Source organism: Cetorhinus maximus, chromosome 10, assembly GCF_964194155.1.
Source record: "Cetorhinus maximus chromosome 10, sCetMax3.hap1.1, whole genome shotgun sequence".
NCBI classification, from domain to species: domain Eukaryota; kingdom Metazoa; phylum Chordata; class Chondrichthyes; order Lamniformes; family Cetorhinidae; genus Cetorhinus; species Cetorhinus maximus.
Window position 1 is genome coordinate 144172122 of NC_135888.1, and position 24570 is coordinate 144196691.

The window sequence follows — 24570 nt, forward strand, 5'->3', positions numbered from 1 at the left end:
CAATAAATGCTGGCCCAGCCAGCGAAGCCCACGTCCCCTGAATGAATGGGGGGAAAAAAGCCTCAATATCAAGGTTTCTGACAGTGTACCTGGTTGTGTGGTGCAAAATATGAGCCAAACAGTTGGCTACAACTTTGTCCTTTTGAGCATCTTTTGGTTTTTTGTAAACACTGCTGTGATTTCCGTAATTAACACTTGAACTGAGCTGAAACCGCAGAAATTCTCCCGAGGCTGAGATTAGATTGGATAATGTTTCTGAAGTGATTGATGGTGAGGAAAACATTAGGATCTTTTTTCCTGGGCACCTGATGACCGAGAGATGATTGTGAATGACTGGTACTGGTATTAGCCAATGAGGCTGGTTGGATAACAATGAGTGTGCATCAATAGGATGCAGGATGGTTCCAATAGGACCTTTCTTCACAGGCACTTTCGTCGACCTGGCAATAGCCACAAGGGACATGAGCCAATATTTAGCCAATAGGCTGACCTATTGGAGCCTCTAATTAGCTGATTTTGCCATCATTTGCTTTGGAATAATTACTGCATTATTTGACAAGTGCCAGCGAGATGAATGGGTTTTCCCTCAGCTGGGCCATACAGTGTGGAGAACAGTGTGAGCCAGCGAATTGAAATTCTGGAGCTAAGGCCCCGATGTGGTGAAATCTGGACTGCCCAGTACAGAACCAGATGACTGGCCATCCTAGGTGGCCAGTTTCCTGTGCTCAGCTACACGGAGTGGAACTCACAAGCTCTTGATTCAGTGGCAAGAGTCTTACTGACTGATTCCTGGCTGAGGGACAGGAGTAGGCCCTTGAGCCCCTCAAGCCTACACCAGACACAGATCTGTACGTCAGCTCCAATCACCTCCTTTGGCTCTATACATTTGCATAACAGAACCCATTGACTTCAGTCTTGAAAGCTCTGATTACCTAATGTAACTGTAGTCTGTCAGTGGAGAGAATTCCACATTAAGAGAGCGTGTGAAGTCGAAATCTTACATCATTATTGAAGCTGAAATGTTGTAAGATATGAAACAGGTGTTAGTGGTTCAGTTGTCCTACCTAGACCACAAAACTGTCAAATCTGTCTCCAATTGGAAAATGAGGTCATGTTTAAGATAGTTTTCTGTTAACAGCAAGTTTAAAAAAAATTGAAATTCTTCTGTGTGTATTTCATTGATTGACAGAGGTAAATTGCTCCTATATGAGATGCAGTTAAGTGGACAATCCCATATTACAAGAACGAAAATTGTAAAATTCACAGTAACTCAGTGAAATAGGCGATTGATATTTCACTTGCAGGTTCTGGTTTGCTTGATGGAATCAATTTTATCTTTGATGTAAAGATTAAGAGTAGAAAGGGTAGGAACTTGTTTTGGAAAAGGTGGAGTCTGATTAGGAATTGTTCTTAGCTGGAGCTTTCTCACAAGATGGTTCTGAGGTGGATGAGTTAGCGACACTGAGCATCATGGTCAATGCCGTTTCGAATCAGTGAAAATGGCGAATGAACAATTCTATCCAACATCCATGATGCTAGCAGCTTGAGAATCTCTGTTTAAGCTACAGAAGCTTTTTAGAACAAGCTGTTTCTCCTGGCAAGACGGTTGGTAACCAGAGGATACAAGTTTAAGATAGTTGGTAAAACAACGAGAGAAGGATCAGATCATTTATTTTACCCAGCAAGTTATTGTGAGCTGGAATGTACTGCCTGAAAAGGTGGTTGGGGAGGCGCTGGCATAGTGGTGTTGTCATTGGACTGGGAATGGAGACCCAGGGTAATGCTCTGGGGACCTGGGTTTGAACCCCACCACAGCAGATGGTGAAATTTAAATCCAATAAAAACCTGGAATTGAAAGTCTAAACACAATGCAGAAGAGGCCCTTCGGCCTATCGAGTCTGCACAGACACGTGAGAAACACCTAACCTACCTACCTAATCCCATTTACCAGCACTTGGCCCATAGCCTTGAATGTTATGACGTGCCAAGTGCTCATCCAGGTACTTTTTAAAGGATGTGAGGCAACCCGCCTCCACCACCCTCCCAGGCAGCGCATTCCAGACCGTCACCACCCTCTGGGTAAAAAAAGTTTTTCCTCACATCCCCCCTAAACCTCCTGCCCCTCACCTTGAACTTATGCCTCCTTGTGAATGACCCTTCAACTAAGGGGAACAGCTGCTCCCTATCCACCCTGTCCATGCCCCTCATGATCTTGTACACCTTGATCAGGTTGCCCCTCAGTCTTCTCTGCTCCAATGAAAACAACCCAAGTCTATCCAACCTCTCTCCATAACTTAATGTTTCATCCCAGGCAACATCCTGGTGAATCTCCTCTGCACCCCCTCCAGTGCAATCTCGTCCTTCCTATAATGTGGTGACCAGAACTGCACACAGTACTCCAGCTGTGGCCTCACTAACGTTCTATACAACTCCAACATGACCTCCTTACTTTTGTAATCTGTGCCTCGATTGATAAAGGCAAGTGTCCCATATGCCTTTTTCACCACCCCACTAATATGACCTTCCACCTTCAGAGATCTGTGGACACACACGCCAAGGTCCCTTTGTTCCTCAGAACTTCCTGGTGTCATGCCGTTCATTGAATACTTCCTTGTCAAATTACTCCTTCCAAAGTGTATCACCTCACACTTTTCACGGTTAAATTCCATCTGCCACTTATCTGCCCATTTGACCATCCAGTCTATATCTTCCTGTAGCCCAAGACACTCAACCTCACTGTTAACCACCTGGCCAATCTTTGTGTCATCTGCAAACTTACTAATCCTATCCCCCACGTAGTCATCTATGTCGTTTATATAAATGACAAATAATAGGGGACCGAGCACAGATCCCTGTGGTACGCCACTGGACACTGGCTTCCAGTCACTAAAGCATCCTTCTGTCATCACCCTCTGTCTCCTACAACTAAGCCAATTTTGAATCCACCTTATCAAATTACCCTGTATCCCATGTGCATTTACCTTCTTTATAAGTCTCCCATGTGGGACCTTGTCAAAGGCTTTGCTGAAATCCATATAAACTACATCAACTGCACTACCCTCATCTACACACCTGGTCACTCCTCAAAAAATTCAATCAAATTTGTTAGGCATGACCTCCCTCTGACAAAGCCATGCTGACTATCCCTGATCAAACCTTGCCTCTCCAAGTGGAAATAGATTCCCTCCTTCAGAATTTTCTCCAATAGTTTCCCTACCACTGACGTGAGACTCACTGGCCTGTAGTTCCCTGGCTTATCTCTCCAACCCTTCTTAAATAGCAGAACCACATTAGCTGTTCTCCAGTCCTCTGGCACCTCCCCCATGGCCAGAGAGGAATTAAAATGATGACCATGAAACCATTGCCAATTGTTGCAAAAATCCATCTGGTTCACTAATGTCCTTTGGGGAAGGAAACCTGCTGTCCTACATGTGGCTGACTCTTAACTACTCCCTGAATAAGGGATGGGCAATAAATGCTGGCCTAGCCTGTGACACCCACAACCCATGAATGAATTTTTAAAAATTTAATCGTAGCTTTCAAAAGGGAATTGGCTAAATATTTGAAAAGAAGATTTTGCAGGGCTATGGGGAGAAGAGAGAAACAGAGACCGTGAGAATGTTTGGATAGTTTTCTCAAAGAGCTGACATGGGCATGGTGGGCTGAATAGTCTCCTTCGATGCAGGATTGATTCTGCTAAAGAGGCAAAATGGCCACTGTTACCTTCTCCCATACACCCACGTGCATGAGATGAGTAACTGGCTAAACTTTCCACAACACAGATTGGGGGGAATAAAGACCTGACCTACACAAGCATTTGTTCTTCTGATGGTGAAATAGGTATTGTTTGTTCCAGAAGTGGAGAGAAGCATTCTTTCTGCATGAGGTCCTTCAGGCTACAGTGGAAAGGAAGTGAGTTATACCACAATTACTGGAAATGGGAGGAACCAAAACAATCGCTAAACATTTTTGCAGTAATCAGAGTTCTCACATCATTCAATCAGCTTTGACTTCAACAAGAAGGGAAGTGGAAAGGAAAGTTTCAGGAAGACCTCTCGCTTTCCTTTCAGTTTTCAGTCTCAGTTCAGCTCTGCTTTATGTTTCCTTTTGATCCCACGTAGTGCTGCTACTCAAATCTCTTTCGGGAGGGGAGAAGAAAAATGCTGCATTTATGAAACCCCTTTCATGAACTCCAGATGTCCCAAAGTCACTTTACAGCCAATTAAGGGCTTTGAATTATAGTCACTGGTGTAGTATAGGAAAAGTAGCCATCAGTTTTTAAAAAGCAAGACCCCATAAACAACAGGGTGCTACTGACTAAATAATCTGTTTTAGTGATGTGATTATGGGCAGTTGGTTTAGAGTCTCATTCAAAAGATCGCGCCTCCGACAGTTCAGTGTCCCTTCGGCGCTGCACTGAAGTGTCAGCCTAGACTTTGAGCTCAAAAAAGGCCCAGAATTAATGACAATAGATTGTTCTGCAATGGGGTTCTTTTTAACTTTCTGTTTTAATTGAATATGGAGCACTCCACTTTGTGGGAGAAGGTTGTGGGTCAAAGCCCCACTCCAAAATTATGTTCCATGGCACAATTCAAAGGAGAGTCGGGGAAATCTCTGTGGCGTTTGAGCCAATGTTTATTCCTCAATGAGGTCTTTAAAACACAGACATTATCATGATGCTGCTTTTTGGGATCTGCACAAGTTGCTGCTGTATTTCCAATTACAACAGTAACTGCACTTCACAAATATTTCGAAGTGAAGTGTTTAGGACATCAATAAGAGTCAGTTTGATCTCTTTGAAATACAATGAAAACTTTGGCACTTGTGTCTTATTCAGTTGTGCAAAATATTCTTCTAGTGAATTGGCAGCTTGTTCCATATTGCACCCAACTTTCTTTCAGATTGCATTCATATATCGCCTATCTCAACCTCAGAATGTGCAAAAGTGGCCAATGAAATAAGATTGAAATGCAGTCACTTTTGTAATGCACAGTGACAAAGGATTGAATTCAACAGAAAGGAAAGTCAGCCATGTTATAACCAAGCCACTGGTTCACTGAGAGCCCATTTTACACTACAGGTGAAAAAGTAATTTCACTTCCATGATGTCAGTTATGGACGTTTAATGGATTAGATTTACCTGCTGCAAAACTAATCCAAAAGACTTTTTGAATTCCTGTTTTTTATTTTTTCATGGAGTGCGGGTGTCACTGGCTAGGCCAGCATTTGTTGCCCATCCCTAACTGCCCTTGAGCAGGTGGTGGTGAGTGAACTTCTTGAGGTCCATGTGGTATAGATATACCCACAGTGCTGTTAGGAACCTTTCACCAGGATTGATCAGTTAAGCTGCCCTTAGCGGTAGTGGCTGAAGGAGCAATGTTGGTCAGTGCATCAAAAGGACTCTTTGCTCTCTTAATGAATGGTGCTGTCAAGCTTTTCCATTCGATTGAACAAGCAGCCAGAGCCTTGGTTTAACGTATCATCTGAAAGACTGATTGTGCACTCAAATTCTGAAATTGGGCTTGACCTCAAACCTTCTGACTAGACTTAGCTTGTATCTCCCTTGCACTAATCGGTTCAGTGTAAACTGTCATTTGGAAGGTGTTCAAACCATAGCGATTAATATTAATGAAGTGGTTATTCTCCCTGTGTTTCAAGGTGCCACATCATCTGAAACTTCCTGTTTTGTTAAATGTTAGTGTCTCAATGTGGAAGTACAGTGGTCCAGACTAGTCACCTGTTAACTCTTCCTCTTATTCCCCAGTTGGAAGAAAGTTATCATGGGCTGAATTTAATAATCACTCAACAGTGGGATTGAGGGTGGGAGAGGTGGAGGGACAGTAAAGTTGACCAGTGGGCTCCCCACTGCCCTTCCAACCACCCCTGACCTGTCCTCAACTTTACATGGGGCCAATTAATGACCTCATTTTGAGGCTAAGGGTGGAGGAAACCTGGCAAGTCACCCTGCTCAGACTGCAGGCAGGAAACCGGGTGGGGCGACTCCCTCAAAAGTCACTTTTCTCATCGGGGGTACCCCCGTGCTTGTGCCCCATCCCAAGGTCTGCCCTCCCGAGTGCACCTTCCCCACCTGCCCTCTCAATCAAGGTCCCACCGCCCTCTCTCCACCCACCTGGACTTCAGCTCCCATCCTCGCAGTGAGAACCCCACACTTTCCTGGTACTGAACTCCAGGGTGTACAATCTGGGGGCTGCTTGTAGTCCCAGCAGTGGCCACTGCTGCCACTACAGAACCTCTGGCCACTCAGAATGGGTAACAGCTTCTCTGAGATGGGACTACCACATGAGTGGGGGGGCAGAAATCCCCAATTTCCTATCACCTGTTTTGTCCGCTGTCCAAGACAAGTTTCGCCCGAAAAGTATTTATTTTTTATTCTTTCACAGGATGTAGATGCCAGTGGCAAGACCAGCATTTATTGCCTATCCTTAAATGAGAAGGTGGTGGTGAGCTGCCTTCTTGAACCGCTGCAGTCCATGTGGTGTAGGTACATCCACAGTGCTGTTAGGAAGGGAGTTCCAGGATTTTGACCCAGTGACAGTGAAGGAACGGTGATATATTTCCAAGTCAGGATGGTGAGTGACTTGGAGGGGAACTTCCAGGTGGTGGTGTTCCCATCTATCTGCTGCCCTTGTATAGATTATATCCTTAACGTCACACAGTGAAAGTTAGAGAGGAGGTGGTGGCAGAGTGGTAATGTCACTGAACAAATAATCCAGGGGCCCAGGTTAATGCTTTATGGACATGGGCTCAAATCCCACCACAGCTTTGAATTTGAATTCAATTATTAAATCTGAAATTAAAAGTTGGACTCAGTAATGGTAACTGTGGCGTTGTCGATTGTCATAAAAGCCCATCTGGTTCACTAATGTCCTATATGTGACTTCAGACCCATAGCAGTGTGGTTGATTTTTAACAAGCCACTCAGTTGTAGCAAAACCTACTATGGTTTAAGCTATGAAGCCTAATAAAATGAATGAAACAGGACGGCATCAACTAGGCAATGGAATCGACAATGGCTAACCCAAAACTGTCAACCCTACAAAGTCCTCCTTACCAACAGAGAGCTTGTGAAAAAATTGGGAGAGCTGTCTCACGGACTAGTCAAGCGACAGCCTGACATAGTCATCCTCACGGAATCATACCTCACAGATTATGTCCCAGACACCATCACCAGAATTTTCTTTGTTTGGGGACTTCATTGTCCATCACCAAGAGTGACAGATGCATTGTCCATGACAGTATCGGTAGGAGTGACCACGGCAGAGTCATTGTGGAGACAAAGTCCCGGCTTCACATTGAGGATACCCTCCATCGTGTTGTGTGGCACTACCACCGTGCTAAATGGGATAGATTTTGAACAGATCTAGCAACTCAAGACTGGGCATCCATGAGGTTCTGTGGGCCATCAGCAGCAGCAGAATTGTACTCGAACACAATCTGTAACCTCATGGCCCGGCATATCCCCCACTCTACCATTACCATCAAGCCAGGGGATCAACCCTGGTTCAATGAAGAGTGCAGGAGGGCATGCCAGGAGCAACAGTTGATAGATAGACCGAAGTGATCCCACAACAAATGGATCAGATCTAAGCTCTGCAGTCCTGCCACATCCAGTCGTGAATGGTGGTGGACAATTAAACAACTCACTGGAGGAGGAGGCTCCACAAAAATCCCCATCCTCAATGATGGAGGAGCCCAGCACATCAGTGCAAAAGCTAAGGCTGAAGAATTTGCAACAATCTTCAGCCAGAAGTGCCGAGTGGATGATCCATCTTGGCCTTCTCCGGAGGTCCACACGTCACAGATGCCAGTCTCCAGCCAATTCGATTCACTCCACGTGATATCAAGAAACAGCTGAAGGCACTGGATACTGCAAAGACTATTGGCCTTGACAATATTCCAGCAATAGTACTGAAGACTTGTGCTCCAGAACTTGCTGTGCCCCTAGCAAAGCTGTTCCAGTACAGCTATAACACTGGCATCGACCCGGCTATGTGAAAAATTGCCCAGATATGTCCTGTACACAAAAAGCAGGCCAAATCCAACCCGGCCAAAAACCGCCTCATCAGTCTCCTCTCCATCATCATATAAGTGATGGAAGGCTTCGTTGACAGTGCTGTCAAGCAGCAGTCACTCAGCAATAACCTGCTCACTGATGCCCAGTTTGGGTTCCACCAGGGTCGTTCAGCTCCTGACCTCATTACAGCCTTGGTTCCAACATGGACAAAAGACCTGAACTCCCGAGGTGAGGTGAGAGTGACTGCCCTTGACATCAAGGTGGCATTTGACTGAGTGTGGCTTCAAGGAGACCTGGCAAAACTGGAGTCAGTGGGAAAACTCTCCGCTGGTTGGAGTCATACCCAGCACAAAGGAAGATGGTTGTGGCTGTTGGAGGTCAATCATCTCAGCTCCAGGACATCACTGCAGGAGTTCCTCAGGGTAGTGTCCTAGGCCCAAGCGTCTTCAGCTGCTTCATCAATGACCTTCAAGGCATGGACAACACTGCTTGGCTGGACAAGTGGCAAGGAAACTTCATGCCATACAAGTGCCAGGCAATGGCCATCTCCAACAAGAGAGAATCTGACCATGTCTCCTTGACATTCAATAGCATTGCCATAACTGCATCCCCCAGGAATCACTGGAGTCAGGGAGGGTCCCAGAGGACTGGAAAATCGCTAATGTAACCCCCCTGTTTAAGAAGGGAGTGAGGCAAAAGACGGGAAATTACAAGCCAATTAGCCTGACCTCGGTCGTTGGTAAGATTTTAGAGTCCATTATTAAGGATGAGATTTCAGAATACTTGGAAGTGCATGGTAAAATAGGGCAAAGTTAGCATGGTTTCATCAAGGGGAAGTCATGCCTGACAAATCTGTTAGAATTCTTTGAGGAGGTAACGAGTAGGTTAGACAAAGGAGAGCCAATGGATGTTATCTACGTGGACTTCCAGAAGGCCTTTGACAAGGTGCCGCACAGGAGGCTGCTCAGAAAGATAAGAGCCCATGGTGTTCGCAGCAAGGTACCTGCATGGATAGAAGATTGGCTGTCTGGCAGGAGGCAGAGAGTGGGGATAAGGGGGTCCTTCTCAGGATGGCGGCTGGTGACTAGTGGAGTTCCGCAGGGGTCAGTGTTGGGACCACAACTTTTCACTTTATACATTAATGATCTAGATGAAGGAACTGAGGGCATCCTGGCTAAGTTTGCAGATGATACAAAGATAGGTGGAGGGACAGGTAGTATTGAGGAGACGGGGAGGCTGCAGAAGGATTTGGACAGGTTAGGAGAATGGGCAAAGAAGTGGCAGATGTTACTACCGAGTTAGGAAGGCAAATGCAATGTTGGCATTTATTTTGAGAGGACTAGAATATAAAAGCAGGGATGTGCTGCTGAGGCTTTATAAGGCTCTGGTCAGATCACATTTAGAATATTGTGAGCAATTTTGGGCCCCGTATCTCAGGAAGGATGTTCTGGCCCTGGAGAGGGTCCAGAGGAGGTTCACGAGAATGATCCCAGGAATGAAAGGCTTAACATATGAGGAACGTTTGAGGATTCTGGGTCTATACTCGATGGAGTTTAGAAGGATGAGGGGGGATCTGATTTAAACTTACAGAATACTGAAAGGCCTGGATAGAGTGGACGTGGGGAAGATGTTTCCATTAGTAGGAGAGACTAGGACCTGAGGGCACAGCCTCAGAGTAAAGGGAAGACCTTTTAGAACAGAGATGAGGAGAAACTTCTTTAGCCAGAGAGTGGTGAATCTATGGAATTCATTGCCACAGAAGGCTGTGGAGGCCAGGTCATTGAGTGTATTTAAGACGGAGATAGATAGGTTCTTGATTGGTAAGGGGATCAAAGGTTACGGGGAGAAGGCGAGAGAATCGAGTTGAGAATCTTATCAGCCATGATTGAATGGCGGAGCAGACTCGATGGGCCGAATGGCCTAATTTCTGCTCCTATCTCTTATGGTCTTATGGTCTTACTATCAACATCCTGGGGGTTATCATTGACTAGAAACTGAACTGGACTAGCCATATAAATACTGTGCCTACAACAGCAGATCAAAGGCTAGGAATCATGTGATGAGTAACTCACCTCCTCACTCCCCAAAGCCTGTCCACCATCTACAAGGCACGAGTCAGGAGTGTGATGGAATACTCCCCACTTGCCTGGACGAGTGCAGCTTCAAATCACTCTAGAAGCTCGCCACCATCCAGGACAAAGCAGCCTGCTTGATTCAAGCACCTCATCCACCACCTTCAACATTGACTCCCTCCGTCCCTGGCACACAGAGTAGCAGCAGTGTGTGTACCATCTACAAGATGCACTGCAGAAACTCACCAAGGCTCCTTCAACAGCACACTCCACCCCACAACCACTACCATCTAGAAGGACAAGGGCAGCAGATGGATGGGAACACCACCACCTGCAAGTTCCCCTCCAAGTCACTCACCATCCTGACTTGGAAATATATCTCCGTTCCTTCACTGTCACTGGGTCAAAATCCTGGAACTCCCTCCCTAACAGCACTGTGGGTGTACCTACACCACATGGACTGCAGCGGTTCAAGAAGGCAGCTCACCACTACCTTCTCAAGGGCAACTAAGGATGGGAATTAAATGCTGAACTAAATATAAATAATTTTTAAAAGTTAAAATGATGTAAGGCTGTGTTAATTTTAAGATTGCCATCTGCCTGCTCTCAGACAATTAGTCGGTAAGCCAGCCAAATTCTGTGCTTTTGTGTTTTCAATGTTTTTTTGCATTTTCCTCAGTCCCTTTTGATGTGGGGTTTGCAGTTCAGGTTTTCAATTAATTTCATTAGCCAACAACAGAATTGAAAGCAGAATCCAAGCCTCTGCCCTGCAGTTCCCCTGCCTCCTGTTCCTCCATTCTATTTCCCATGTATGAAAATTAAAAACAGAATTGAACCAATTGCAGAATAGAAATCTCCAGTAAATTCCAGAAAAATTGTCCCTGGCGTGGTGAGGATTAAAATGAGTTTTATTTGATTTCCATGGTCTGTCAGCCCTGATGATCAGGTTAAACCCTGTATTTTTGCCTATATTTCAGATGCTCCTGTGTTCAATTGTTTGCGTTTTATGGCCTGGCATGAACCAATTCTGTAATATTATAAAGGCTCTAAAATACATTTAAGGAGGCTGTGAAATGTGCACAAATGCAGTAACTAAAAATGGAAATATAATGAAAGGAGAAAAGCAGTTATCAATTAGGGAAGGGAGAACGTGTTTTAAACCATAATTAGATACATAAATAGAGACATAAAAGAGAAAACTTATTTCATAAATCACTGAGAAATTTTCTCACTAATGAGAAAAGTAAAAGTGTGTTGGGTAATGATTTAAATTGCAGCAGCAATCATTCTTTCAGAACTGCTCCTTATCTGTAAAGTGCTCGGGACTATGCAGAGGTTGTGAAAGGGCAATATAGAAATATAAGTTCGTTCTTTTATTCATGTTGTATCTTGTTGACTTGTATGATCATTTGGATGTTTTGAAGGTAAGCATGCAGGTGCAGCAGGCAGTAAAGAAGGCAAATGGTATGTTGGCCTTCATAGCCAGAGGATTCGAGTACAGGAACAGGGCGGGTGAGACCACACCTGGAATACTTTGTGCAGTTTTGGTCTCCTTATCAGAGGAAGGATGTACTTGTTATAGAGCGTGTGTAGCGAAGGTTTACCCGACTGATTCCTGGGATGGCGGGACTGACATATGAGGAGAGATTGAGTCGGTTAGGGTTATCTTCACTGGAGTTCAGAAGAATGAGGGGGGATCTCATAGAAACCTATAAAATTCTAACAGGACTAGACAGGATAGATGCAGGAAGGATGTTCCCGATGGTGGGGAAGTCCAGAACCAGGGGTCACAGTCTGAGGATACGGGGTAGACCATTTAGCACTGAGATGAGGAGAAATTTCTTCACCCAGAGAGTGGTGAGCCTGTGGAATTCGTTACCACAGAAAGTAGTTGAGACCAAAACATTGTATGTTTTCAAGAAGGAGTTAGATATAGCTCTTGGGGCGAAAGGGATCAAAGGGTATGGGGAGAAAGCGGGAGCAGGTTATTGAGTTGGATGATCAGCCATGATCATAATGAATGACGGAGCAGGCTTGAAGGGCCGAATGGCCTACTCCTGCTCCTAGTTTGTATGTTTCTATGCTATCCTTTCAGAAGGTGGCTCATGTCGCCTCTCCGCCATCCAAGAACAGAAGCTGAGCAGCGGTACAATAGGAGCCAGGGCACCACAAGTGCTGTGGTAGAGAGAACCATCGGTCTTCTCAAGATGCGCTTCCGATGCCTGGGCTGCTCAGGGGGCGCACTCCAGTACCCCCAGATCGTGTGTCGGTGATAGTGGTTACATGCTGCACTCTCCACAATCTAGTGCTGGAAAGGGGGGACGCAGTGGACGATGAAGACTTGACGCAGTGTCTGCGGCTGCACACGATGAGTCCAGCAGTGAGTCCGAGGATAAGCACACACAGGGAAATGCTGAGGGGGTAGACGCTGACCCGGGCATACTCCAGGGAGGCAGGGACACCCGGGGGGCTTTAATCCAACAAACCTTCAGCTAGAACAGCACAGATAGACCTCCAGGACAAGCCTGGGCTGTAGGCTCCATACTCGATGCCTAAGTGTAAAATCTGCCGGGTTAGGAACAGTATCTAAGGGCCTTGTTAAGAAAGCTGAATGTCCAACAAAGCACTCATTTCAGTTTTGGAAACCATCCACATGCAGAAGAAAAGAGGCACCATCAGCCATGGTAACATGTCTGAATTTAATACCACAGGCAAAGCAACTTATTCCAAAGAAAAGGCAATAGTGTTCCAATTCAAAACAAATCATAAGGACCTAATCTCGGGACAACACAAAAACACCAGTGATAAGCCCGTGATGTTCCTCAGGTGCCTTATGTTTACCTTTCCGGGTGCTATGTCTTGGTGCTGACCCCTCGCTGGGAGTGGTATCTGAGCCAGCCTGCTGACTCTGCTGTCCTGTTGGCCTCGATGACCTTGGCGGTCGTCCTCTGGCCCGTGGAGCCTGTGCTGGCCCCGCCTGGGAGGGAGCTGCCAGTTCCACAGCTGGCACCTCCCCAGTCACCGCAGCCTCACCGGATGCCACGGTCACTGGGAGAGGGGCGGAGGAGCTGCCGCCCTCATCCGGAGCGCCCTGAGAGGAGCCCACAGAGATGCCAGGCAGCTGCTGTGCCAATGTGAGGTCACTTTGGACCTCCCTGCTCACCGTGGATGGATGGGCACCGAGCTGGGAAACTTGGTGCCCAGACCATCTCCCGCACTGGCACTGACCAGCTGAGGTCAATGCCGATGTGAGGGTTTACTGGTCCGAGTACGTCCCCAGGAAGTCCTGATGGGTCTCCTGGAGGAGCCTCTCTACGAGAGTCACCACTCTCTCCATGGAGGGAGCATGGCGCTCGGACATGAGGCTCATTGCTTCAGTGATCGTCCATGTAGACGCCTCCACCACAGAGACCAAGCCAAGCACAGCCTCATGTATCTCCCCCAGATGCTCCCGCACACCCGGCCGCATTTCCTGCATTTGCTGCGTCGCGGACGACTCCAGAGGCTCATCATCTGGCACCAACTGAGTATGTGCCTGGTTCCCTGCAGTCCTCCGACTGTTGGCGCCATGGGTACTCTCTGTCTCTGCCAGCTCCTCCAGCAACTGTGACGTGCCCTCACCTCTGTGCCCCGGGACACTAGCCGATGTTCGAATTCCCACTGAGTTGCTAGTATCTGCGCTGGTGCCTGCCTGGCAGGGATGGTGTGACACTGGGGGGAACTCAGCGCCCTCAGGTGTGAGAGGGGACCTCTGTTGGTCCTCCTCCCGGCCCTGCTCCGCTGATGCTGAAAGGAAGAACAGGGACATTTGATTGGTTAACGTGGAGACAATGTCAATGTGCATCCCTGTCCCCCAGATCATTATCCGCTCATCCTTCCATAAGCAATGGTCAACCCATGTTGCAAACTTCAATCACTGAACATTCAGCACTGCCATGGCTGTTGGGGCACACATGGTGACCTCACTGCTGGGCAAACATACCTGCCCGTGTGTGAGAGAGAGAGTTTGTGTGTGTGTGAGAGAGAGAGTTTGTGTGTGTGTGTGTGTGAGAGAGAGTCTGTGTGTGTGAGAGAGAGTTTGTGTGTGTGTGAGAGAGAGTTTGTGTGTGTGAGAGAGAGAGTTTGTGTGTGTGTGTGTGTGAGAGAGAGTCTGTGTGTGTGAGAGAGAGTTTGTGTGTGTGTGAGAGTGTTTGTGTGTGTGAGAGAGTGTTTGTGTATGTGTGAGAGAGTGTGTTTGTGTATGTGTGTGAGAGAGAGTTTGTGTGTGTGAGAGAGTGTTTGTGTGTATGTGTGAGAGAGTGTTTCTGTGTGTGAGAGAGTGTTTGTGTGTGTGTGTGAGAGAGTGTTTGTGTGTGAGAGAGTGTTTGTGTGTGAGAGAGTGTTTGTGTGTGTGAGAGAGTGTTTGTGTGTGTGAGAGAGTGTGTTTGTGTATGTGTGTGAGAGAGAGTTTGTGTGTGTGAGAGAGTGTTTGTGTGTGTGTGAGAGTGTGTTTGTGTATGTGTGTGAGAGAGAGTTTGTGTGTGTGAGAGAGTGTTTGTGTGTGTGAGAGAGTGTTTGTGTGTATGTGTGAGAGAGTGTTTCTGTGTGTGAGAGAGTGTTTGTGTGTGTGTGTGAGAGAGTGTTTGTGTGTGAGAGAGTGTTTGTGTGTGTGAGAGAGTGTTTGTGTGTATGTGTGAGAGAGTGTTTCTGTGTGTGAGAGAGTGTTTGTGTGTGTGTGTGAGAGAGTGTTTGTGTGTGAGAGAGTGTTTGTGTGTGTGAGAGAGTGTTTGTGTGTGTGAGAGAGTGTTTGTGTGTGTGAGAGAGTGTGTTTGTGTGTGTGTGTGTGTGTGTGTTTGTGTGTGTGAGTGTGTGTGTGTTTGTGTGTGTGAGAGAGTGTGTTTGTGTGTGTGAGAGAGAGTTTGTGTGTGTAAGAGAGAGTGTTTGTGTGTGTGAGAGTGTGTGTTTGTGTGTGTGAGTGTGTTTGTGTGTGTGAGAGAGTGTGTTTGTGTGTGTGAGTGAGAGTGTGTTTATGTGTGTGAGTGTGAGTGTGTTTGTGTGTGTGAGAGTGAGTGTGTTTGTGTGTGTGAGTGTGAGTGTGTTTGTGTGTGTGAGAGAGTGTGTTTGTGTGTGTGAGAGAGTGTGTTTGTCTGTGTGAGTGTGAGTGTGTTTGTGTGTGTGAGAGAGTGTGTTTGTGTGTGTGAGAGTGTGTTTGTGTGTGAGTGTGAGTGTGTTTGTGTGTGTGAGAGAGTGTGTTTGTGTGTGTGAGAGAGTGTGTTTGTGTGTGTGAGAGAGTGTGTTTGTGTGTGTGAGAGAGTGTGTTTGTGTGTGTGAGAGAGTGTGTTTGTGTGTGTGAGAGAGTGTGTTTGTGTGTGTGAGTTTGTGTGTGTGAGTGTGTGTGTTTGTGTGTGTGAGAGTGTGTTTGTGTGTGTGAGAGAGTGTGTTTGTGTGTGTGAGAGAGTGTGTTTGTGTGTGTGAGAGTGTGTTTGTGTGTGAGTGTGAGTGTGTTTGTGTGTGTGAGAGAGAGTGTTTGTGTGTGTGAGAGAGAGTGTTTGTGTGTGTGAGAGTGTGTGTTTGTGTGTGTGAGAGAGTGTGTTTGTGTGTGTGTGTGAGTGTGTTTGTGTGTGTGTGTGTGTGTTTGTGTGTGTGAGTATGAGTGTGTTTGTGTGTGTGAGAGTGTGTTTGTGAGTGTGTTTGTGTGTGTGTGAGTGTGTTTGTGTGTTTGTGTGTGTGTGTTTGTGTGTGTGTGTGTGTTTGTGTGTGTGAGAGTATGAGTGTGTTTGTGTGTGTGTGAGAGTGTGTTTGTGAGTGTGTGATAGTGTGTTTGTGTGTGTGAGTATGAGAGAGTTTGTGTGTTTGTGTGTGTGTGTGTGTTTGTGTGTGTGTGTGTGTGTTTGTGTGTGTGGGTATGAGTGTGTTTGTGTGTGTGAGAGTGTGTTTGTGAGTGTGTGTGAGTGTGTTTGTGTGTGTGTGAGTGTGTTTGTGTGTGTGTGTGAGTGTGTTTGTGTGTGTGTGTGTGTTTGTGTGTGTGTGTGTGAGAGTGTGTGAGTATGAGTGTGTTTGTGTGTGTGTGAGTGTGTTTGTGTGTGTGAGTGTGTTTGTGTGTGTGAGTGTGTTTGTGTGTGTGTGAGTGTGTTTGTGTGTGTGTGTGTGTTTGTGAGAGTATGAGTGTGTTTGTGTGTGTGTGAGAGTGTGTTTGTGAGTGTGTGAGAGTGTGTTTGTGTGTGTGTGTGAGTGTGTTTGTGTGTGTGGGTATGAGTGTGTTTGTGTGTGTGAGAGTGTGTTTATGAGTGTGTTTGTGTGTGTGAGAGTGTGTTTGTGAGTGTGTGAGTGTGTTTGTGTGTGTGTGAGTGTGTTTGTGTGTGTGTGTGTGTGTTTGTGTGTGTGAGTATGAGTGTGTTTGTGTGTGTGAGTGTGTTTGTGTGTGTGTGTGTGTGTGTTTGTGTGTGTGTGAGTGTGTTTGTGTGTGTGTGAGTGTGTTTGTGTGTGTGTGAGTGTGTTTGTGAGTGTGTGTGTGTGTTTGTGTGTGTGTGTGTGTTTGTGTGTGTGAGAGTATGAGTGTGTTTGTGTGTGTGTGAGAGTGTGTTTGTGAGTGTGTGATAGTGTGTTTGTGTGTGTGAGTATGAGAGAGTTTGTGTGTTTGTGTGTGTGTGTGTGTTTGTGTGTGTGTGTGTGTGTTTGTGTGTGTGAGAGTGTGTTTGTGAGTGTGTGTGAGTGTGTTTGTGTGTGTGTGAGTGTGTTTGTGTGTGTGTGTGAGTGTGTTTGTGTGTGTGTGTGTGTTTGTGTGTGTGTGTGTGAGAGTGTGTGAGTATGAGTGTGTTTGTGTGTGTGTGAGTGTGTTTGTGTGTGTGAGTGTGTTTGTGTGTGTGAGTGTGTTTGTGTGTGTGTGAGTGTGTTTGTGTGTGTGTGTGTGTTTGTGAGAGTATGAGTGTGTTTGTGTGTGTGTGAGAGTGTGTTTGTGAGTGTGTGAGAGTGTGTTTGTGTGTGTGTGTGAGTGTGTTTGTGTGTGTGGGTATGAGTGTGTTTGTGTGTGTGAGAGTGTGTTTATGAGTGTGTTTGTGTGTGTGAGAGTGTGTTTGTGAGTGTGTGTGTGTGTTTGTGTGTGTGTGAGTGTGTTTGTGTGTGTGTGAGTGTGTTTGTGTGTGTGAGAGTGTGTTTGTGTGTGTGTGTGAGTGTGTTTGTGTGTGTGTGTGTGTGTTTGTGTGTGTGTGTGTGAGAGTGTGTGAGTATGAGTGTGTTTGTGTGTGTGTGAGTGTGTTTGTGTGTGTGAGTGTGTTTGTGTGTGTGTGAGTGTGTTTGTGTGTGTGTGTGTGTTTGTGAGAGTATGAGTGTGTTTGTGTGTGTGTGAGAGTGTGTTTGTGAGTGTGTGATAGTGTGTTTGTGTGTGTGAGAGTGAGTGTGTTTGTGTGTGTGAGAGTGTGACTTTGTGAGTATGAGAGAGTTTGTGTGTGAGTGAGAGAGAGAGTTTGTGTGTGTGTTTGTGAAAATGTGAGAGTGTGGATGTGTGGGTCCATGTGCACAAATGTATAAATATCACATTTTAAGGCAGCTGCAAGAAAGAGAAGAAAGAAAATGGTGAAAAATGTTCTTTGGCCAGTATTTCTTCACTAAGGATCTTACAGATATATATTCCTGATTCAGCAACTGCTCTTTCGAGGTGGGTCGTTCAGACTGAAAGAGGTTTTGTGCTTTGGCTCTTCGCAGACTTTGTGATCTTCTAAACACTTGAAGCCTCCGAACAGCAATTCACTGTCACTACAGTGGGAGCCTTTGTACCAGGAAGTTGAATAAGTCATAAATTATCAGCATGACATTGCAGTTGATGTAGTGACTGAGGTAAAGGGTTTGTGTTGTGTGAAGAACACTGCACTCTGCACCGATGCTGCACCCACTGCCTAGCTGCATTGCCTCAATGTGAAGCTGCCAACAGAGGTAAGGATCTTCTCGAATGTAAACATTCCCATATAAATGTATTCTGGTATAAAGTTGATATTTGGAAAGTGCAGTGTACACTAGTTTGGATAACATCTGAGTTTAACTTTCTGACGACTGACCTTCACTAAGGCTGATTTAATAAGTGCTTAAAATGACATTTCATGCATTGCAAACTTCAGTTGTTAAACTGAGAATTAAAACACTGTGATACAGTGAAGTTAGAATTTATGAGCGCAAGTTCAGTTAAGTTCCATTTATTGCAAAGTTTTATTCAATGATTTAGTGGCTTTTAGTAAATGCAGCAAAAGAGCATTCCCTTGTTTACATAGACAGAATGTGAATTGGCATTTGCGAGTTCTCTACTTACAGTGAAATGATTTGTGTTGAATTATTAAGCCATTTTGCTGAGAAATGTCATTTATCCCCGTAAAGCCTGTCAGGAGCACATTGTAATTTGACGTGAATCAGTATCTCTGTCATGAATTTAATCTCTGTCAGTGTGGAGACCAAACTACTGATTCACGTTTTTTAAAGGTTGTTATTCAGTTGAACAATCAGTAGCTGCTTACTGTAGGATCCTTATCTTTTCTGTCAAGTATAGGGTCTGTTTCAGGTTCACAGCTTGAAGGAAACAGCATATGTTAGAGTCACTTGCATCAAATTGCAATTGGTCATTCTTGAGTGGGGCTGAGCTTAAACTTCTTCATTTCATTTGCTATAAAGTGGTAATACTCTAACTGAAGGCACAGTGAATCCTCAGTAGAGTTGTGCCTTGTTATGGAAAGCAGTACAGTTAGCGTCCATTGTAAGACAATCGACTGAAGTTCCTCTACTTCATAGAAACACAGAATCATTATGGTGCAGAAGGAGGCCATTTGGCCCATTGTGTCTGCACTGGCTCTCCGAATGAACTTTACACCGAGTGCCATTCTCTTGCCTTCTCCCTGTAACTCTGCACATTCTTCCTTTTCAGATAACAATCTAATGCCCTTTTGAATGCTCCACGCACTCACTCTCAGGCAGTGCATTCCAGTCCCTAACCACTCACTGTGTAAAAAAGCAGGAGAGTGCTTCACTGATCTTCCCCAAGCTGCTATGGCTGTGATTGCACTCTTCACCATCTCTTCCTCTGAAATGGCTCAGGACACTTTACTATTTTAAAGGAGTTATATAAATGCAAGTAGCTGTTGTTTGGTTTTGGTGTTTTGTCAGTGTCATAGCACTCGAGACAAAAACAAGAGGGAGAGACGAGTGTCAACCTATAGCCACGCTGAAGGTTGATCAGTCCACGGTTGTACTGTTCCTGGTCTGATCTGTCTTAGTTTTATGGAGAGAGGGTGGTGGTTGTGGAGTGCGGCAGAGAATTACTCTGTTTCTTTGCTGTAACAACTCTTACGGTAATATACAACTTTCAGTCCAGTCTTTATCCTTAACATATCAGGCAGCTAAACAAAGGCTGTGTCATCGTGGTCATAGGTTAATCTGCAGCTGGTTACCAGGAAATCCTTTGCTAATTGATCAATGGCACTTGGCCATTGGATCCCTTTGTTCAGGGAAGGCAAACCAGGCTTAAACATCCAGTGGAATAAGTCAGGGAGAGTGACGAGGGAGGGGGAGACGAGGAGGGGGAGATGAGGGAAAGCGTGTCGAGGGAGGGGAAGATGAGGAGGGGGAGATGAGGGAAAGCGTGTCGAGGGAGGGGGAGATGAGGGAAAGCGTGATGAGGGTGGGGGAGATGAGGAGGGGGAGATGAGGGAAAGAGTGTCGAGGGAGGGGGAGATGAGGGAAAGCGTGATGAGGATGGGGGAGATGAGGAGGGGGAGATGAGGGAAAGAGTGTCGAGGGAGGGGGAGATGAGGGAAAGCATGATGAGGTTGGGGGAGATGAGGAGGGGGAGATGAGGGAAAGCGTGATGAGGGTGGGGGAGATGAGGAGGGGGAGATGAGGGAAAGCGTGATGAGGGTGGGGGAGATGAGGGAGGGGTTGACGAGGGAAGAGTTGACAAAGGAGGGGTTGATGAGAGAACATAAGAGCAGAAGAAAAATAAAAATAGCTGGAAAAACTCAGCAGGTCTGGTAGCATCTGCGGAGAGGAACACAGTTAACGTTTCGAGTCCAAATGGCTCTTCAACAGAACTAAGGAAATATAGAAAAGAGGTGAAATATAAGCTGGTTTAAGGGGGGGTGGGGCAGGTAGGGCTGGATAGAGGGCCAGTGATAGGTGGAGATAACCAAAAGATGTCACAGACAAAATCTTCACCTATCTCCACCTATCACTGACCCTCTATCCAGCTCTACCTGTCCCACCCCCCCCCCCTTAAACCAGCTTATATTTCACCTCTTCTCTATTTTTCCTTAGTTCTGATGAAGAGTCATTCGGACTCGAAACGTTAACTGTGTTCCTCTCCGCAGATGCTGTCAGACCTGCTGAGTTTTTCCAGGTATTTTTATTTTTGTTTTGGATTTCCAGCATCCGCAGTTTTTTGCTTTTATCATAAGAGCAGAAGAATTGGAGCAGGAGCATTGAGCCCTTCGAGTCCGCTCCACCATTCAGTGAGATCACGACTGATCTTTTACTTCAACACCATTTTCCTGCACTGTCCCTGTATGTCTTGATGTTTCTAATATGTAGAAATCTATCGATCTCAGTCTGGAGCATACTCAACAACTGAGCCTACATAGCCCTTTGGGGTAGAGAATTCCAAAGATTCACCATCCTCTGGGTGAAGAAATTCCTCCTCATCTCAGCCCTAAATGACTTGCCCCTTATCCTGAGATTGTGCCCCCTGGGTGATGAGAGAGGAGATGACAAAGGAGGGGGCGATGAAGGGGTAGTGAGAGAGGGGATGATGAGAGAGGAGGTGACAAGGGAGGGGGCGATGAGGGAGGAGGTGGGTGACGAAGGACTGTGGTTGTGAGATTTAGTGAATTGAGGAAGCGGCTGTATCCTGTGTTTTGTCACAATGGAAGTAACTTGGAAGCTGCTGCCAAGGAAGTGACAGAGATCGGATGAAATAAATAAAGATATAAATAGCAAAGTTGGGAATATTTTCTTGTTCTGTCTCCACTGCAGCTCTTGGGAATCATAAATATCTGCTTCTTCATACTGCAGATGTAATGGGTCGTAAACACTTTCTGAGCTGCCCTCAGGGAGGGTATATGTCTAGCCCAACTATTAATCATATATGACAAACTAATCTTTGGGTCTATAATTATCCACTATTCATTCTCTCATTGGACCATCAGTCTGTAAAGTATCACAGTATCTTTACAGTGCAGGATGAGGCCATTCGGCCCATCCAGTCTGCACTGGCTCTCTGAAAGAGCATTCCACCTAGTCCCACTCCCCTGCTTTATCCCTGTAACCTTGCACATTCTCCCTTTTCAGGTAGCAATCCAATTCCCTTTTGAATACCTCGATCAAACCTGCCTCCACCACCCTCTCAGGAAGTTTGTTCCAGACTCCAGCCACCCTCTGGGTGAAAACATTTTTCCTCACGTCATATTCACTCCTTTTGCCAATTATTTTGAATCTGTGCCCACTAGTTCTTGATGTTCTCTTGAGTGGGAACAGTTTCTCACTATTTACCCTGTCCATACCCCTCAGGATATCGAATACCTCTATCAAGTCTCCTCTCAGCTTGCTTTTCCCCAAGGAAAACGGTCCCAACCTCTACAATCTATCCTCATAGCTACAGTTCTTAATCCCAGGAATCATTCTTGTGAATCTCCTCTGTACTCTCTCCAATACCTTCACATCCTTCCTCAAGTATAGTGCCCAGAACTGAATGCAGTACCCAGATGAGGCCCAAGTAGTGTCTTATGCAATTTCAACATGATCTCCTTACTCTTGTACTCAATGCCCCTATTAATAAAGCCTAATGTACTATATGATTTATTAACTGCTCTCTCAACATGCCCTGCCATCTTCAATGTCCTATGTACATATACACCAAGGTCCCTTTGTTCGTGCACTTCCTTTACAGGTTCTCCCTTTATTTTCTATTGTCTCACCATATTTTTCCTGCCAAAACAAATCACCTCACACTTCTCTGCATTGAACTTCATCTGCCACTTGTCTGCCCAATTCACCACCTTTTGAAGTTGTAGACTATCCTCATCACAGTTGACAACGTTTCCAATCTTCGTATAATCTGCAAATTTTGAAATCATGCCCTGTACACCGCAGTCTAGGTCATTAATATATATCAGGAAGAGCAAGGGTCCCAACACTGACCCCTGGGGAACTCCACTACAAACCTTCCTCCAATCTGAAAAACAATCATTTATCACTACTCTCTGTTTCCTGTCACTTGCCAGTTTCTTATCCAAGTGCCCATTTTCCCTTTTATTCCATGACCTAGAATTTTGCTCACAAGTCTGTTGTGTGGCACTGTATCAAATGCCTTTTGAAAACCCATATAAACCACATCAACCGCATTGCCCTTGTCAACTATCCCTGTTACCTCCTCAAAACGCTCCAAGTTAGTTAAACATGATTCTCCTTTAATGAATCCATGCTGGCTTTCCTTAATTATCCTGCACTTGTCTAAATGACTATTGATTTTATCCCGTACTATAGTTTCCAGAAATTTCCCTACCACTGAGGTTAAACTGATTGGTCTGTAGTTGCTGGCTTTATCCTTGAACCCCTTTTTGAACAAAGGTATAACATTCGCAATTCTCCAGTTCTCTGGCATCTCCCCTGTATCTAAGGAAGATTGGAAGATTATCACTAGCGCCTCTGCAATTTCCTCTCTCACTTCCCTCAGTCCCCTCAGATGCATCTCATCCAGTCCTGGTACTTTACCTATTTTAGGTAAAGACAGCCTTTCCAACACCCCCTTCCTCTCGATTGTAAGTTCTTCTAGTGTATCAGTTACCTCCTCTCTCACCTCGACCTGGGTAGCAAGTTTTTTCTTTCCTGCTTTGATTTTGCTCTGAAGATTATCTCTGACCAGCAGGTGACCATAAGCCATTGATTCCACCCAGAGATATTATTCTAGCTCTTCCACCATTCTTTTTAAATTTATTCTTTGATGGGATGTGGCTGTCAGTGACAAGGCCAACATTTGTTGCCCATCCCTAATTGCCCTTGAACTGAGTGGCTTGCTTGGCCATTTCAGATTGGCAGTTCAGGGCCAACCACATTATTATGGGCCTGGAGTCACATGTAGGCCAGACCAGGGAATGATGGCAGATTTCCTTCCCTAAAGGACATTAGTGAACCAGACGGGTTTTTACAAGAATCTGGGAGTTTTATGGCCACCATTACTGAGATGAGTTTTCAATTTCAGATTTTATTAATCGGATTTTTAAAAATTCTAATAGCTGCCAGAGTGGATTTGAACCAATACCCCACAGAGTATTAGCCTGGGTCTCAGGACTCCTAATCCAGTGACATTACCGCTACCACACCATCAATCCCAGCAAGTTTGCTTGCAGTAAATTCAATACAAGTTTTCAATTCAATATAAGTGCAAGGCTCCCAAAGGAGAATCATATTGGACTCAAAACATTAACACTGTCCCTCTCTACAGATGCTGCCAGACCTGAGCAGTTTTTCCAGCATTTTCTGTTTTCATCAGTTAGCTCTTGAGGTAACTATCTGGTATCTCAGGTATAAAGCATCATGCAATGTACCTATCATAACATATGACACACAGCAGCAGGCATAGGCCATTTGGCCCTTTGAGCCTGCTCCACCATTCAATACAATTGTGCCTAATCTGATTGTGGCTTTATCTCCACTTTCCCGTCTGATCCCATAGCCCTCGACTTCCTTTTTGGTCAAAAATCTGTCAAACTCAGGCTTGACTATATTTAATGAGCAGCCTCACCTGCTGTCTGGAGTAATGAATTCCACAGACCAGTGACCCTCTGAGAGAAGAAATTCCTCCTCATCTCCATCTTAAATTGGAAACCCCTTATTTTTAAACTGTGCCCACTAGTTCTAGATTCCCCCACAAGAGGAACCATCCTCTCAGCATTTACCCTGTCAAACCCCCTCAGAATTGTATTATGTTTTATTGTAGGAATTCACCAAGGCTCCTTAGACAGCACCTTCCAAACCCCTGATTCCTACCGTCTAGAAGGACAAGGGCAGCAGATAGATGGGAACACCACCACCTGGAAGTTCCTCTCCATGTCACTCACCATCCTGACTTGGAAATATATCGCCGTTCCTTCACTGTTGCTGGGTCAAAATCCTGGAACTCCCTCCCTAACAGCACTGTGGATGTACCTACACCGCATGGACTGCAGCGGCTCAAGAAGGCAGCTCACCACCACCTTCTCAAGGGCATCAAGGGATGGGCAATAAATGCTGGCCCAGCCAGCGAAACCCACATCCCGTGAATGAATTTTTAAAAAAATCACCTCTCATTTTTCTAAACTCCAGTGGGTATTGGCCCAACCTGTGGAATCTTTCCTCATAAGACAAAATCCTTCATCCCAGGAATCAACCCAGTGAACCTTCTCTGAACTGCTTCCAATGCAAGTCTATCCCTTCTTAAATAAGGAGATCAAAACTGTACACAGACCATAAATGTGG

The 24570-nt window shown here is 45.5% G+C and overlaps 1 protein-coding gene across 2 annotated transcripts in view; it reads left to right on the forward strand.

The window, feature by feature from the left end:
- Window positions 1-17914: 17914 nt before the first annotated feature.
- The window catches only part of arap3 (ArfGAP with RhoGAP domain, ankyrin repeat and PH domain 3), a 328942-nt gene continuing 322286 nt past the window's right edge, over window positions 17915-24570 (forward strand). For both annotated transcript variants that reach the window (XM_078551238.1, XM_078551241.1), the window contains exon 1: window positions 17915-18015. The gene's annotated coding sequence lies outside the window, so the exon portion shown is untranslated. The remainder of the gene's footprint in view (window positions 18016-24570) is intronic.